Source organism: Colossoma macropomum, unplaced genomic scaffold, assembly GCF_904425465.1.
Source record: "Colossoma macropomum unplaced genomic scaffold, Colossoma_macropomum, whole genome shotgun sequence".
NCBI classification, from domain to species: domain Eukaryota; kingdom Metazoa; phylum Chordata; class Actinopteri; order Characiformes; family Serrasalmidae; genus Colossoma; species Colossoma macropomum.
This window is the reverse complement of record NW_023494792.1, coordinates 48590930-48609535: the sequence shown is the minus strand read 5'-3', so window position 1 is coordinate 48609535 and position 18606 is coordinate 48590930.

Genomic DNA, 18606 nt, shown 5'->3' with positions numbered 1-18606 from the left:
TCACACCACATTTACTTACACAGGTGCAAGGTGAGTGAAAATCCTAGGTGTGTAGCCCCCTTGTAGAATTTAAAAACAATATATATATATATATATATACTATATATATATATATATATATATATATATATATGAAAGAAAAAAGAAATAAATATATATACACAGACTCTATACACTTATACAAAATATACACTAGTATTGATTTCCAATGTACAGTTGTACAGTAATAAGTTATGAAATAAATCTTATTGAATGAAATAAAACTATGTTGTGTACTGTTGTACATATTTCCATATGTGCAGTTAGTGAGTCTGAGGTAGATAAATAAATGAGATGCAGGCTCATATAGAGGGGATAGAATATTGATATAGAAATCTTCTTCCAGATTATACAAGATATAGATAGAAGATGTACAAGATGTCAATCTGTATGTGTAAGTATTGATTTGCTAGATTGAAGGTGCAGTAAAATCAGAGTAAGTCTGCTGAGATGTGGATGAGGTGTAGATTGGCCATGGAGATCATCATGATGATGACTCAGAGGTGTAGTAACATGTCTATAGACCGAAAAATGAACAAAAAACGAACAGAAGTGAAGGGAGCTCGCAACACAGCAGCCATACACGGCACCATCTTGGAAAGAATGCCAGATGCCAGATTAATGAAATGAAAATTACACTCACAGTCATTTTTAATCTCGGACAACTGTTTGAAGTAACAGTTGAATTAACTCACTGGCCTTTTTATCAGAAACACCTACTATCTAGGTGCATTTTGTAGGTTTACAGTCACTGACTGTAGCCTGTCTGTTGATGAACAAAGCCCCCCTCTATCCCATCCATCAATGGAGTAGGACCAGCATAAGACCGCCATAAGTGACACTGCTGTGTCTTATAAACTTGTACCAGTACAATACACATGACCATTTTGGTGTCACTACTGTGCTGAGAATGGCCCACCACACAAATAACATCTGGATGCCACTGGTTCTATGGTGGTCCCTTTCCATAAGTGAACAATAAAAGGTGTCAGGGGGCTGATGAACTGTGCATCAACATTCTGATAAAATGGCCAATGAGTTTTTCATGTGGTGGGCATCATCATTTTGGACATCATCTGTACATAAACAAATGTTCAATAAATATCAATATATGTGAAGTCTTTACATAAAGAAGATAAATATTCACACCTGTATTCCCTATATTCGTTTATGTATTTTCAGCATATATCGGTATCTGCTATGTCTTAACACCGAAATTCCAAATGCACCTCTCAGTGGTGAAGAGATTCTTGGTTTGATACCTGTATATGAGGTCATTATGATCCACAGGGTTTTATTTTTAGGCTCTGCGTTTAGGGGCTGCTATTCTTGAGCAGAGAATTTATCAGTTCTGACATGTCTTGAGTAATAGCAGCTCTACTTTGGCGGGGAAACTCATAAGCTGCCATACCTCCAGCGCTATCTACCCCCAAACAAAGATAGATATCTCCTCCAGGGCAATAACAAACATACTCTTTTGACTCAAAGGTGAAGAAATTCTTAGTGACTTTGGTGATAAACTGGATCCGACAATAGCCTAGAACTTAAGTGAAGCCCCACAATATCAACTATTGTATCATCACTGTCTTGATAAATCTGCCTCCATTTTTGTATTTTTTTTACATAATTTGAAAACACCAGCTGTCATTTATATTGTGTTAAAATGTCATAACCAATGGACCAATAAAAATGGCCCAAAATCGCTTACATTTTTATTTTGCATAAAATTAAAAATGTTTTTACCTCCTTCTGTAAAGACATTGATTTAGAGATACAAATGAATATATTAATATATTAATATATCTCAAAATGATCGCTGAGCAATGCTGTATGTGACTGAACATAACCTTAGATTAAGGGGCCCCATATCCTACATTAGAATTAAGCAGACTGTTATTGTTACCGTGCCTGCAAAACTGACGTGAACAATATTTCTTCTGATTGGCTGCCCTGAATTAGGCCTCATTCAAAAAGCAGTCTAAGCTGAAACACTCTTTAGAACTTCAGCATAAATGGGAGGAGTTGAATGGATTACTATCCTATAAATGCCCTGGTTTTTGAAACATCGTAAAAACAATGAATTCAAAACAAAGCTGTTTGTACAGCTTAGTTTCCGTAATATTATTATAACATTTTATAATAATGGCCCTTTAGAAGAGCTCACATCAGTTGCTCATCACCTGACTGCACAAGCAGAGAGCTGGATAATGACAAAGCTTAAGCTCAGATGATAGCCTATTAAAATGTGTAGTGCTTATGGTGAAGATTTTTACATATGAAATGATATATTCTGTATTCTTCCAAGAAATTTTGAATATGATATGTAAACACTGCGAGAGTTGCCCGCTCACCTAGGGAGCTGCCATGAAAACTGTCCGGCTTGAGGGCTCTCGCCTTGGCTCCTCCTCCAACAGCAACTCGCTACTCTTGCTGGTCACTAAAGTGAGCCGCAGTTCATCTTGAACAAGCCCAATATTTCCAAGGACGTGCATGTTTTGAGTGTTTTTAAAGGTCTTGCAGAGGCGTTTTGTCCTTCAGTGTACCACTCAGTAAAAATCATTCAGAATAAGACTTTGTAAATGAATTCTTGAATTGAATCTAGAAGTGACATTATCTGATATTTCTCAAGCTAGTGAGCCTTTGATGTATTGAGACCACTCCACCACAGCCTTGGACGAAACTGTGCAGAATTTGTAAATAGCAGCTCTTTTGCTTTCATTTGAGTACAACTTAAATGAATTATTTGATGTTTTTGCTATTTGTCTTTAAATATAGACAAAGTGAGTTCAGTTACAGTTACATTTCACTGGACACCCTTAGTGTTAGGGTTAGGGTTACGGTTAGGGTTTGATATCCACCATCATGGTTTGCAGTTTCCACTCTCACATGAGTAACATTAATTAGAATTAATTTGCATCACAGATTCCAGATTCACCAGTTACTAAAACTAACTACTGATTGAAGATAGCATTTTTGTTGATGTGTCATAATTATATGCAACCACTCAACACATTTTAATAATGATAGCTGATCAGTCGTAGGAAACTTGAATCATTTTTGTATTTCCTTTTCAGTGGTTAATCCAATAATTTATACATAATTGAGGAATTGTTTATGCTAACTTTGATCAACCTAGAGGCAAAATGCTAGTACTGTTATCCATAGGATCGATTAATACTTTAAACGGGGTTCTCAACAATTTCCCCCTATTGACTTTTTTGCTTAAAAATTCATTTCTGGGAAATTGTCTACATGACTATGTTTGGGTACCTCTGCAATATACAATGTATATGAAAAAACATAAACTATCAAACGATTAGGCTAGCATAAGCTTGTTTTATACCAGAAATAAGGCAGAATGGTGCCAAATCAAGTGAAATGTTTCTATAACACAAATTTTAGTTGCCTTAGAGGTTTTGCTTTACTTTAAAATATATCGTATTGATGATCTTTCCCACTAAGGATGCTGAAAAAGACTCAAGTCATTGGTGATCCTTGGTTTAATTGGCTCTCTTGGAGGTTAAATGGCATCCCAGGATTCATTAATACCTCAGAGGTTTTCTGTATTACTTTAAAATATAGTCTAGTTATGGCTGCCGTTCATCTAACTCTATGGACCTGTTTACACATTTCATTAATGCATTTTTGGTGGTTGAATCACTTTCAGATTTCACCTGACTGCATGAAAAGCCAGGTGTAAACACACCCAGGACGTATTGTGATCAGATTATGATCCCATTCGGGCGTGTTTAGAAACACACCTTGACCGCATTAAACACAAGTGGAAAGGAAATGGTTTTTGATACATTTACAGCATTTGGCAGACGCTGTTATCCAGAGTGACTTACAATTGGATCATTTTACACAGGGAGGCAAAGGTAGTGTTAGGAGTTTTGCCCAAGGATATAGTGTAGAGTGATTGAACCCCAGTCTACAGCATAGAAGCCAGAGGTGTTACCCACTACACTATACCAACCACGATATCCATATACAATCATGTGAGCAGGAATGCATCTGCTGAGTGCTGATTATCTGTTCAGAGGATAAACAGTAAATGCAAAAATCGAGGAAACACAAGGCTGAAATTAGCCCCAAACCAAGAGCACTCATGCGCTCCTGGCCGATGAAAGTGACATGAGGCATATGCTAACGTAAGGTGTAAACAGGCTTGTTTAGGTGATTTTCACAGGATGCTGGTAAAGATTTGACTTTCTTTATTATCTATTATTTTTGCTGTATTTTAATTTTTTATTTGAATTTTAAATACACATACTGTCTTTAACATCTTTTAATGTTCTTTTTGCTTTCATTTATGTGAAGTCCTTTAAATGACCCTTGTATGTGAAAATGTGCTATTTAATATATGAAAAAATAAAATTGCCAAAAAGCGTTCTCTGGAGCGATTCCTTAGAACCACATTCAGTTTCCTAAAGAACCTTTTACTGGATGGCTCCTTAAAAATGCATCTTTCAAAAATCATTAAGCAAATATCAAGACCCTTTTTACAGTTTAAAAAAACCTACCCATTTAAAGAACTGTATTCTTTTACTTCTGCTCTTAAGAATGAGGGTTCTTTTACTGTGATGCCTTAGAAGAATCACTTACAGAACCTTTCAACGGACGCTTCTAGAAGAACCATTTTGTTTTAAAGTTTAAAGAACCTCCAAATCATGTAAAAGTTCTTAATTAATCAAAGGTTTTTTTGCCCTAAAACTGTACGTCTGAGCCAAGAACCATTTAGCAATCTTTATTTGTGTACTCATAGATGTGAAGGTGCTAAAAGAGGTTCTTTATGTAATTCTGTAGGAGAACTTCCCTGAAAAACTTTTCAGTGGATGGTTTTTAGAGAATTCTTTTTGGAAATGTGGAAAGTTTAAAAAACTTCCATGTAATGTCAAGTTTCTAAATGATATAGAACCTTTACAACATGTAAAGTCCCTCAAAACCTTTAAAAGATTCTTCACCATCACAAATTTCCTTCCAAATGTGTTTTTTTAAAGAACCAAAAATGGTTCTTCCTTTGCCTTGCTTCATGGACCCTGTGAGGGGGAAAAGTGAAGATTCTCTGATACAACACTGTTAATTAAGTATATTTTCCAGTTACTGTCTCCATCGCAGTTGTAACACATTTGCAAAGCAATTATTACTGATTCATAAATGCAGATTTTGGTGTCAGTATCATGGTGGATGTAGATCTTGACTGACAGGTGAATGGCATTTTCCAGTCAACACAGGACTTAAATATCATTGCTGTTCTGACACACTAAATCAATTGGCATCAGTAATTAATTCAGCCTTAATGCACAGTTTGGCGTGTTCTCTCTGGAACTCACAAAGAAACATAGCCAGCACATTTCTATCCAGCTGTAGTGTAAATATGATTCTGACAAGGCAGGTTTTCATCCTTCCTGAGCAATCTAGAGCACTAAAGGCTTTTGAGGTTATTGCAGAGTGTCAGAATTATATAATAATAATTGAAACATATTAACCTCATCTGATTGTCAGTAAGGGATTTAATTCAGACTTCAATACACTTTCCAAAATACCAAAAAGGGTTCTCTGGAGTGATGACATTGAACAACCATTTAGATAAAGAACCTTTGAATGGGTAATTCCACTGAGAGAATCGTATTTGTAAATAAGATAAGCGTAAAGAACCTCACGTAATGTAAAGGTTATATACTCCAAAACAAAGTGTTTTCTTATAACTGCATGTTCAACTCAAGAACCATTTAGTAACCTTTAGTAACCAATCAAAGATTGGAGTGTGAGTTTTTTGTCTTATGAAAGGTTAATTTAATTACTGACTCACTATAAAACTCATGGCTATAACATATTCTTGGACTTTTGAGAGATGAATCATGTTCAGCTTACCTTCCGTGCCCTTTCGTTGTGTTGCTAGTTTATTGGTAGTGAACCTGAAGGTCATATTGTGTTACTGACTGAGATGAATACACTTTGCTTGCTGAGTGTACTGTATGACTTTGAACATGTTCCACAGTATGTTGTTTATCAGTGGTTAAGGATCAGAGACATAAGATACCTGCAGTCTTGGCACTGAATGTGACAAAGGGGTTCCTTGGAGTGATGCCTTTGCAAAACCAGTATTGGTTTCTTTCAATTGAGCAGTTTCAAATAGATTTTTTTAAAGAACCATTTTTTATGGAACCACTATGGCTGTGTTTCTGAATACTGCTTATGGAGATCAGCTTTATTACAGTTTTCATGTTGTCATAACTTTTTTGTTTGTATGTAGTTTGTATTTTAGTTTTAGTTAGTCTTAAGGACAGGCCCAGATCATTAAGTTAGAGGCCCTTGGACACAAATATTTGGTAGGCCCATACCTGGCTACGTGTTTTGTTGGTCAGTGATTTTTTTTATGATATCACAGCAGGTTATATAAAGACAGAAAAAACAACTTAAAAACCTAAACCGTCAAGTATCATAGTCAAAGCATTCTGCCACAGTGCATGTGGAAATGTTTATATTTCATCCTATATTTGATTACAGTTCACAGATCACTGCCACCAAGGATGATGCAACATTTTTATAACTCGTGTGACATTTTTGGCTTTGGAAATGGACATTCTCTACTTTGTTGAAGTATCAGGTCTCACTTTTACAGACCCCACCAACACATCTTTTGAATGTCTGGAGCTTCAAACTCAAAGGACATTCACAGGAACATTAGCTCACTGCTAAAAAATCCTGAAAGCTTGACCCGAGGAAATGGTGGAACGGTTGTCAATAGCGGATGCATGACATCAAAGCAGTGAATGGAGGAAAAAATTAAGAATACATTTAGGAAAGACATGAAGAGCATCAGGATTATGATTGGCTATAAAACAATGACAAATTAATTTTTTTCTGCTGTTCTGCTAGTAAAGTTCCCACTGCTACTGGCACCAGGAGTGAAAACAGATGTTTAGATTTTCTCATGATTACTTGTTGGAGCCCCTACTGGCAGGGGTCCCAGGACAATTGGCAACAAAGTCTATTGGATGATCAGGGCCCATTTAAGAGTACACTAATAATTTTATTTTTGTTTTTATTAGTTTAAATTTTACTTTGAGTTTTTTGGAGTCCGATGAATGCTTTATTGGTAGGTATTTGATAAGGGTTAAATTTAGTAGACTGAGCTCAGCTCCACTCCAGCTTTCCAAAAAGATGGCCAAACACAGAAGTGATCCCCTTCTAAACTTTCACTCATGCACTGAAAACAATGAAAACTAAAGGTTTTTACTAGGGTTAGTTTTAGTAATAGTTTGAATTAACTACAATAACCCTGGTCGAGACCCACCGCCCTGCACAGTTTAAACTATTCCCTGCCCCAGCACACCTGATCCAGCTCCATAATCAGTTGAAGAGATGGAGCAGGTGTGTTGAATCAAAGAATAGCCAGGAGGAGACTTAAGAAACATTGTTCTATGCCAGCACTCCAAAGATCCCTAAAGAACCCTTCAGTGAATAGTTAAAAAAAATCAGATAAAACCACTTAAATAAAAGGTTCTTCAGTGAACCAAAAATAGTTTTTCTATGATATTACTCCAAAATCCCCAGAGAACATTTCAATGGATGGTTCTTTAAAAAAAGTGAAATCACTGAGTTTCACTTCTCCAAAAAACCATGCATGATAGCTAAGCAGTGATTGGAGGAGAAAATGAAGAGGACATTCATTCCTTCCTAACAAACATTGGTTCTTTTGATGGTTTCTCTAAAATATTATTTGAACTCAATTGAAAAGTTCTTTAGGACATGAAAAGCAGTTCTTCCATGACATAATTCCAAAAAACACAAAATAACATTTTAATGCCTGGTTCTTTAAAAAAAATAAACTGAAATCCATCAAATGAAAGGTTCTTTAGGGAGTAGTTTGCCTATGGTATCACTCCAAAGATGCCTAAAGAACATGTCAACTAAATAAAACTACTCTAATAAAAGGTTATTTAGGGCTCTAAAAGGGTTTCTTAAATCAGGTCCTGGAGGACCACTTCCCTGCACTTTTTAGTGCTTTTCCTGCTCCCAACACACTTAATCCAACTAATTAGCTTAGTAACAACTCATTATTGGGTTAAAGTGGCTGTGTTAAAGCAGGAAAAGCACTGGAATGTGCAGGGCAGTGGGCCTCCAAGACCAGGGTTGAGAAACACTGCTTTAAGGAACCTTCTATGCAGGCCCGGATCATCCCATGGGTTTTATGGGCACTAGGGGTGCCCAAAACAGGTAGCCAGGTAAGGACCCAGCAAACATTTGTGTCCAGTGTCCTATAACTTGTTGATCCAGGCATCACTCCAAAGATCCCTAAAGAACTTTTCAGAGATTGGGTTTTGAAACTAATTAACTGAAACCAATTGACCATTTGAAACCAACCAATTGAAAGCAATCAACTGAAAGGTTCTTTAGGGAACCAAAAATGGTTCTTTCATGGCATCACTATAAAAGATCTCTAACAAACCTTTCAATAGATGGCTCATTGAAAATCTGAAGCACTAACTACTTGTACGTTTTTGTGTTGGCAAATGAATAAAAAGTGAATAATTTGCACCGGATACTTAACCTCTTTGCTAATATTGTGTTCAAAGCTGTTTTTTTAATTAATTAAAGAAATGGTGCAATAATGTTTTAATATCCACACAGTTCTTTCTGGCTAAGATGAAGAGAATATCTTTTTCCCTTTGGATTAAAGGCCTCTAATAAAAGAAATAAGGATATAGGATGAAGATAGCATATCACAATTAACAGAAGGAAAATGACAAATGAATTATACGCCCCATGAAATGCACTAATATTAATAAAACCAGCTCATTAGACAGGACAGGCTGAGACACGACTGATTCCAGTGATAAACAGAAAAAGGATGAAAAGGATATAAGACAAAAGACATAAAAGCAGAAGGAGCCATACAACAGGCTGGGTGCAGGAGTCGTGTTTGGTGCTGGAGCAACAGGCTGAATCACATTTCCCTACCATCTCCCTAACACGAAGGACAATAAGCTTCACAAGCTTCAGCAAGCAGAGACAATGGCCACTTGACGCATGACATGAGTTCATTGTGTGATCTTCATTTGCAGTGGATCAGTGAACAGCAGAACGGGACGGCCTCTGCATCTCTATCTGCACACAAAATGTAAAAGATGTTGATTTGTGGCTTCAAATTCCTGACATGGAAACAACAGGACCCTGAAAGGCGTTTCAGGATAATTCGCCATTGCCATTCAAGTGCTGTCAAAGTGACAAAGCTCAAAATGCTCTACTGAACTATAAAGCAATCCTAGAGATGCTGGCCGCAATCAGAGAGCAGACTGTAAAAATTGCAGGCCCAAAAGTCCAGACGCAGATGATGAAATTCAGCTGAAACTATTTCAGTGTGTGGAACGAAATTAAAAACCAACTATGACAAAAAGATGCTTGGAGAATAATGGGAGGTTTAATCTTAAGTTTGCCAACAGACTTCTTGCTTCCACACATTTTCTACCATTACCAACTGCAGTGTCCATCAAAAGCCTTTTATCTGAGGTTTAGACTGTATCCAAGCTTTCGATATAAAGGCTTTGTTGCAATCTGTAGGAATAATCGTTAAAAAAAAACATTTATATTTAGGTTTAAGGAAAATCTTTGTTGATCTTTATTTCATGATCTGAATTACACTTAGCACTTTAATTGAAGTCTCTCTACATAGGGAATTCATAACAAATGCATAAGGACTGAATAGTGTTTTTTTTTAAACCAAAACCTGAGTATTTATGAAAAGCTTATGCCAGTAATTGCAAAATGATGTTAGATATTTTATGAAGTAAATGACTTTGTATTAACATGAGGACCCTTAAGCTATAGCGATGTACATTTGTTCCATTTGTAACATTGCTATAAAGCGTCATTGCCAAGTGATTGAACGTCTAAGGCCTTATAGAACACCATAAATACCACAGGGTGAAAAGTATGACAAAAGTATTATGACATTTAAATGAACTTAAGGATAAAAATGTATTATTGTATATGGTGTGTTGAACATTCTCATGAGCAATTTTAGTTTACCTCTTAAAATCCCAGACTTATTGCATATTAAGGCTTGTTATTCAGTAACAACAGGGACTTTAGTGCAAACTGGCTGAGCTGTTATTATTAGGTTATAGCAGTGTGTAAGAAAACATTGGGCCAACCTGTGGGCCCCGGCCATTTAAGGGGTTAAGGAGACCTGCGTAGCCATGTACATTAGTTTTAGTTGTGCATGTCTACAGTCACACAGGTCTCTTTAATAGAACAGTACTTTTGTACTTTTTTGTAGAAAAACTGATGTCCATAACTAGGCCCCTGCCTTAATGGTTCCATTAGTTGGGGAAATATTGCATTTTATTGCAGTTATGTTGTTTTTTTTTTTTAAGTTGTATTAACTCCACCCACCCTGTCTGCACTCCAGACTCTTTATTTTACTGTTGTGCTTTAGAGATACAAATTTGTTCCTTTCACCTCAGAAGAATGTATTTAAAGTCCATCATTGTTGTCTTTTTGAGGTTATATTTACATAGTTTGTATCTTGCTGAATGAAAAATGTACCCACACTGTACTTCTTCTTCTGACAGTGTAGGACTGTGTATTGGCATCTTGCAGACAACAATAAAAAGTTTTAATAGTGTTTCCTGCCTCTATCACTCAGAGCTGACGCACCAGTCTCTGACTCAGCACTACAGTGCTGCGGACACAAAGACCAACTAGCTACTCACAAAACACAAGAAGGTTATTATAATTATTATTATTCTTCAGAATGTGCTGTGTATGGTTCTACACACTTAAAAATGATGGTTCTTCAGAGGTTCTTTAGTAAAGAAAATGGTTCTATATAGAAACATGAACATTCAAAGAACCCTTCCCACGATTAAAGGGTTCTTTGCTTTGTGAAAGAGTTCTTTAGATTGATGCAGAATGTGCTGTAGATGGTTCCATGTAGAACCTTTTTGTAATTGGTTCTATATAGCACCAAAAAGGGTATTTCTATCATTACAAGCTTGACATCGTCACAACAGAAGAATTCTTTTTGGTGCTATATGGAACCTTTAAGGTTCTACATAAAACCATATACAGCTCATTCTCCATCAATCTGAAGAGCAATTTCACTCTGCAAAGAGCTATTTAAGCATGAAATGGTTCCATATAGAACTTATGGTTCTAAATAGATTCATTGCTTTTACTAAAAACCCTTGAAGAAACATTTTTTAAAGCGTGTAGTTTCGATTAGCTACAACAGCATAATCCAGGTTGTTTCGTTTTAAACTGGAAACTCAACGTTATGCAGCAGCTATAAACAGGTGTGGGACAGTTTCTCATTAGGCTGAATGGGATTTTTGCCAAGCTTGTTCAACCTCACAACAGAACCACAGGAAAAAAAAAATCTAATAAAACCAAATAACTTTAAAAGCCCCCTTCACCTGAATGCCATGCGTGAATTAAAGGAAAGGTCTGAAATTGGCTGTTTATTGCAGGATTGTTCCGTCCCTGGTCTCACCTCCGGGCAAAGTTCAGATTCAATTTCCAGCACTGCTGACATTTTGCAATAGCGCGGAGCATCTCCTCTCATTTCCTGCCTATTCAGGGCTCCGTGTTATGCTGGGCTCTTAGCAACTGCTCCTGAAAGCACTTCTAATTAATACACATCTAAATGGCCCCTGGACTTGTTTACTTGCAGTTAACTACCAAGAAAAAACATGCTTCAATAAAAGAGTGCCCTGTGGCACCTGTAGATGGAGAGAAGACTCATTTTTTCCCCCTATCTGCTCTTGCTGTGATATTTTTTCCGGTGTTGGTTCAGCATGCATTGTGCATCACTATGAAAAGTGGCATTGTTATACACTTTTTCACATTATGTAAAACAATGTAAACATGTCTTTAATGGCTTAGGGCTCAAGAACATTTCTTCAGACTATACCTCTTCTGTCTTCATTCAGTTAGCTGTGTTCTAGCACTGATGCTGAAAGCAACAGCCGAGTTTTGTTTCTTTATAAGTGCATTAACAAACCATATTAATTAATTCTTATCCCTGTCTTAACCAAAATCTCCATTAATACCCCAACTCTAATCTACTCCATGGTGAGATGGCCTGAAGTTTTGCTTGGATTTTCTGCCTCTTTTTGTTATATATTATAGACACTAATGGTAATTGTCTATTACATTATAGACAGTAATAGAGATCATGAAAGACTTTATATATAAACATTCTTATGAAATTCTTAGTTTTAAATAGAGTGCTAGCAAAACACTTTTCATTGACTGTTTTCAAAATTCTGAGAAAATCTCATCTCCCTATTGCTACCATTCTTGCAACCCTGGTTCTGGAGATGTGTCTTCCTGCAGATCTAGATCCAACCATAATCTGCCTCCCTGCTCCAGCTAATTAGCTTCTGAAAAAGTCCCTGATTGGCTGGATCAGATGCATTTTTGTTAAGTAAGGAAGTGGGCAGCATCTAGGTTGGAACTAAACTCTGCAGGGAAGGTAGATCTCCATTAGACCAATGTGACCAATGCTGTAGAAGAACCACTTTGACTCTCTAAAAAACCTTTTAGAGAACGATTCTTAGATTCTTTAGAGAAACACTTTAGTAAATGAAATGTGTGAACGTGAAGAACTGTTTTAAAGTTTAACCCTCTGGTGTCGACGAATGCACCCATGCATTAAATGATTATTTGTATTATTAAGTGACCCTTAATAGTCCCACAGTGGAGAATTTTCACCACCGGCAATCTAACCCATCCGTGTAGTGAAACACCGCATACACACTAGTGAAGACACACACTAGGGGGTAGTGAGCACACTTGCCCGGAGCGGTGGGCAGCCCTATCCGCAGCGCCTGGGGAGCAGTTGGGGGTTAGGTGCCTTGCTCAAGGGCATTTCAGTCATATGCTGTTGGCTCATGTACTGTTGCCTTCCGGTCGCAAGGCTGTTTCCCTAACCTCCAGCCCATGACTGCCCCCATGACTGGTGTTTCTCTGTCTTTACGATGATAAATATGATTCTAACATTTCCCTAATCTGTAGACTCTGCGTTTTCACCTTGTCACGAGATCGTACGTGACTCACATCCAGAGTTATGAGGCTATGAAGAGGGGCTGAGATACACATCATCTGTCTCTCACCAGGGTAATTAGTGGACTCTGTCTACACTGACCCATCACGGCAGAAGCTCTTCATTCTTTATTCAGTCAACAACTTACACACATGTGAAATGGTGTGCAAAGAGTTTACAGCTGCTGAAGGTGCTGTAGTGTTTTTGGAAAGTACAGATGAAGATAACGGAGCATCTTGATATGAAACATATGGGTATCATATTACATGCAAGTGCCTTTATAAGGGAATTTCAGAAGATATGCAAAAATGCAGAAAGTACCCATAGAAGGTTAAAGAACCTCAATTTAAATGTTACAGAACCTATTATGTGAATGTCCTTTAAGCCTTTGAAAGGTTCTTCACACTCATATAATCTCTTTTTCAAACAAAAATAAAAACAAAACAGAAGTATTTCTTCTATGGCACCATGCAAAGATGCCATAGAAACATTTGGTCACACCTTTTTTTAGAACCTTTGTTTAAACCAGAAAAAAACTATGTATGGCAGTTTCTCCATCATAAAGAAGAGCCATTTAACCATGCATTGAACCAAATTCTAATGGTTCCTTGAGTTGTCATGGTTCTATACATAAACTGTTACCTCTACTAAAGAACCTTGGAAAAACCCTTTTTCAAGGGTGCATATCTCATTTACAAGAGTTGTTCTTTAAAGAACCATCCACTGAAAGATTCTTTAGAGAACCAAAAGTAGTTCTTTAAAGAACCATCCACTCAACGGTTCTTTAGGGAACTCAAAGTGTGGTTATGGCATCGCTCCAAAGAACATATTTTGGATTCTGTTTGGCACCTTTATTTTTAAGAGAGAACTATTAAAGCATTATTCACACAACATAGAGCTGTTATTATTTACAGTGGTTGCTTACAGTGTTATGCATCATTTAAAATGTAATATTATTTCTACGGCTTATTGAATTAGGCCGTTCACGCCATTCTCTCTGCACGCAGTGTACTCTTTGAAACGCTTGAGCATTCAGTTATTGAATAATCTTCTTAATTGATCACCCATTTAATCGCTGCAAAAGACATGTTAAATCAAGTGAATAATTAAATCAATTTGGCAGCCCATTGTAGCCTGCAGGCGGTAATAAGGTTGACCTCCCAAATGATTCCTTCCAATGACTTACACTTTGAAGTCCCGCCCTGCCTCATCCTTTTAACTTTTATGGTAGGACCTCTCTCACACGCCTAACTGTCTCCACACAGAGGGCTACATGAATGTTTTAGCACATTTCATACCTCATACCTTGAACAATAGATTAAAAGATGAATTAAATGGAGCCCATATAAAGGAATGGTTCAGCAAAAAATCTAATTTATACCTTTTTTCCACTTACACAAGAATTAGTCAATTAGCCTAGACATATATAATATCCAAATTTTGCTTCTTTAATTTTGAGCTGGAGCTTTGAAGCTAATTTCGCCAACAAACACATGAGTTAATAGTCACACAAATCTTTTCAGAAAATACATGCTCAAAACTTCTCTCAACCCACTCATACCACATCCAGATCTTCGTTAAGGGTTGTGCAGACTTGTTGGTGTGGTTTAGTTCACAGTATGACTTTTGTGCTGAATTCTGACTCCCTCTCAGAATCCGACTCCCTTTCGTGTGCAGGCATATGGACTCTAGATTACATTTGCAATTTCTGTTGTTTCTGTTCTTAAGCATATATCTTTCATTGGGAAATTCAAGATTAACCGTTATTTTTAAAAAGAAACAATAAAAATCATGAACGCAACCTGTGCAGCCCATGTGCCTGTGTGAGAGGCGTGCACAGAGGCCAGCTATACTGTAAAGTTTTGTTTATTTTTATAGCTCACAGTGACACCATAATGAAGACCTGGATGAGGTTTGATTGGGCTGAGAGAAGTTTTGGGAATGTATTTACTAAAAAGATTTGAATGACTATTGACGTCTTGTGTTTGTTAGCAATGTTAGCCTCATAGCTCCAGTGCTAAACTAAAAAAGCAAACATATTCTGGCTGATCGACTGTTAGTGAAAGTGGATTGTGTAAATGCGATTTTTCAGTAAACCATTCCTTTAACATAGTAGTGTGGACAAATTTTGTGCGAGTTGCTTTTATTTAAATCAGACTTAAAAGAGTCCAAAAACTCAGTAGCAAAGGTTTGTAGCACAGATAAATCCATGAAAAAACAAAGTAAAACAGAACTAAACCAGAAACAAAACCTGCAATCAGTGAAACAGGCAACAGCAACAGGGTATAAAGACAATGCAAGGCAAAGGGACTGAGCAGACAGAGGGGTATAAATACACTGAGGGGAAACAAGAAACACCTGAGACTAATAAGAGGATGGGGCTACAAACTACATGCAGGTGGAACAGGTGACAAGGGGGCAGGACCAGGGAGGAGACAGACCAAAACAACGACAAAGGCACATATCACAAGGAAACAAAGACACATGGCAGACCTAAACAAAAAGACATGGCACTGGGAAACCAAGAAAAAGGCAAAAACAGAGAAAGGTCAGGACACAGAGTGAATGGATGTAACAATAGCTTTCTACCCCTAACAGGAATTAGTGTCTCTGTAGAGGTGGGTTTTTCCATTTTTCCCTTTTTACCAAGTTGTTGACCATGTTTTGACATTCATGGCCCAAAACAAAAGGCTTATCTCATGGTTCACCATAGCAACAGTAGATATGAAAGAGTACGTTAATGAATGGACATGGATAGGTCAAACGTCTCTTAGTAGGAAGACAGACAGTGAGGAAAGGGTATAGAACATAAGGTGAGAATGAACAGACGTGAACTAAAATCTGCTTGCATGGGAGATTAAGGGAGCACAAGCCCCAAATACACGCTGGATATCTCTGGCTAATTCATATGCTCAGCCGCACCCCAAGAAGTTCAAAACCACAAACCGCAGATAAACTGCAGGACCTTGGACAGCTCCTCGAGGGCAGAGGAGACGCACTAGAAGAGGATTGTCGATAGAGCAGCAGGATATGGTGAAAACAGTTGCTCTCTGTTGTCTTCTCAATGCATCTTCTTTTTCAAGAGTGGAATATAAAGCTGTTTATCCTTTTATGCTGCAGAACTGATATCATAATGCTTGTGGTGTTCACAGTAGGCTGTAGGCCTCTAAAGCCAGTCTACTAATTCTGTATGTTTGGAGTATTTCCATTGTAATGTCATTCTGATTTCACACTCTTGTGTGAAAAAAGTTGCTTATTGTCATTGAATACTTTGCAGCATCAGGAGAGGGTTGGAGAGCATTAACATTGGCCTGCTAATGCATTTTTTAATTAGCTGCCTATTGTCACTGGTGAAAGAAAGAACTGGATTCAAGCAAGTCAAAGCTCTGATTTAAATTTAAACAGAACTAAATGCAGGGTGTTTTATGTCTGGTGTGGGAGACTCATGTAGCAGTTGGTGCCATCGAGGTCTGTCATCTACAGGATGAGCACCAGATATATTGCTAAGTAACATCAAATCTGGATGAAATGTATAAGGTTACATTTAGTCAATGTAGCTGAGAACCATTGCTAACTCTAGATATATTCCCAAACAAGGTGGCATGTACTGTTGCTGCAAGAAGGCTGGCAGCTCTCCGTATCATACACAGGCCATTTATAACATTCATGTTTTAAAACAAAGTAAAACCATTATATGTTGTATGAATTTGCAAATCAAACAAAACAATGGACTGGCCACCCCAGAGTCCGGACCTCAACTTCACTGAATGTGTATGAGATTACTTGGAGTTTAACAAGAAGAAAATGCAACCAGTTGCTAAGATTGAACTTTTGAGGTGTGGAAAATATCTCTGCAGATTTCTTTGAAAAACTAAATGCAAGTCTACCGAAAGGAATAGAAGATGTAATAAAAAACAAAGAGTTTTATATTATATTTGATATTGTATTTAGTTTCATATTTATTACACTACTTTTCTGTGAAATATGTTTTCTGCTTTTTTTCCTTTCACTGAAAAATGAATGAATGAATTAATGGCTGTTTTGACTGAAAAAAAAATAATAATAATGCAATTAAAATTGCATCCAGATCTTCATCAAGGTTATGCAGATTTGTTGTTGTGGGCAGCCACTTTAGGCATAAGGTCTATATTCACAAACCACCTCAGGAGTAGGAGTGCTGAATGTGTATTTTTGATAGGATCTGATCCAAAATCGGTCCTGCTTTCTGAATACCAGCCCTGGTGTTGTCTGACGCGGCTGCCCATAGCGGTGAAGTTTTGTTCATTTTTGTATCTCACAGTAAATCATGCTGTGCTCTAAACCACACTGACTGGTCTGTTAATCCTTAATGAACACCTGGGTGTGGTTTGAGCAGGTTAAGAGATGTTTGGGAGATGTATTTTTACAGAAAAGATTTGGGCTGTTTGGGTGACTATTGAGTTCTAGGGTTTGTTAGCAAAATTAGCCATGTAGCTCCAGTTATAAATGAAAGAGGCAAAATTTGGACTTTAAACATGTCCTGGATTGACTACATCTAAGGTAAGTAGAAAACTGGGCAAATTAGATTTTTTCCCAAACTATTCCTTTAATGTTATAAGACTGCATTACAAGTATTTTGGAGCATTTCTATTGGTCCATGAATGAATGAAATGTTAACGTAACATAAAAAGCAGCTGAAATTTTCCAATGGTGTAAAAAACTAAGATCTGGAAGAATAAAGAGCTACAAGCTTTTGATATTATAGCAAGAATATGTTTATATCAATCATTAGCTAGTACACTGTTTCATATTCAAAGCGCGGCCCTGATGTTATTTGAAAACAAAAAAATCAGTTTGGTTCACAGATCGATGGTGGTTTATATGTCTGGGAAATTAATCATAGTGGCCAGTTTTGAAAGAGCAGCCGGTCTCTCTGGGCTCTGCTGGTGTTCTCTGTGACAGAATGAAGAATCAGGTTGTTGTTTATGGCTGTAAAGATGGAGCACCTCTGCTTAGCATAACAAATCCAATGCAAGCTGATAGGCCCTGGTTCATAATTACCCAAGGAGCCAATGCATTGGACACTCTGCTATTCAACAACACAATGCAGCTGGTTGTTTAATTCAGCCCTCAACATGAAGAACACGAGTGGGAGGTTGTAGCCGCCATGAAAATGAAGCAACCAGTATAGACATGCAGTCTTTAACATACTGTACATCAGAGATGAGTTGCCTAAACCTATACTCAAGAAAAAATGTTGTTATTTCAGTGAAATAATGAGTAAAAGTAAAAAAATAAGTACAAAAACAACTTAAGGAACAAAAGCACCAGGTTAAAAACTACTTAACTACTGAGTAACTTATAGAACTGTAACTTCTTAGTACATCTGACATCTATCAGGATAAGATCTAAAGTTTGTTAGCAGTTATTCTTCTCTTTTTGAAGCACTTTTGGCATAAAATAAAATGATAGACCTCAGAAATAAGAGGTGTGACTAATCACAAAGCGGTACAGTTGCTGCCACAGACAAAACA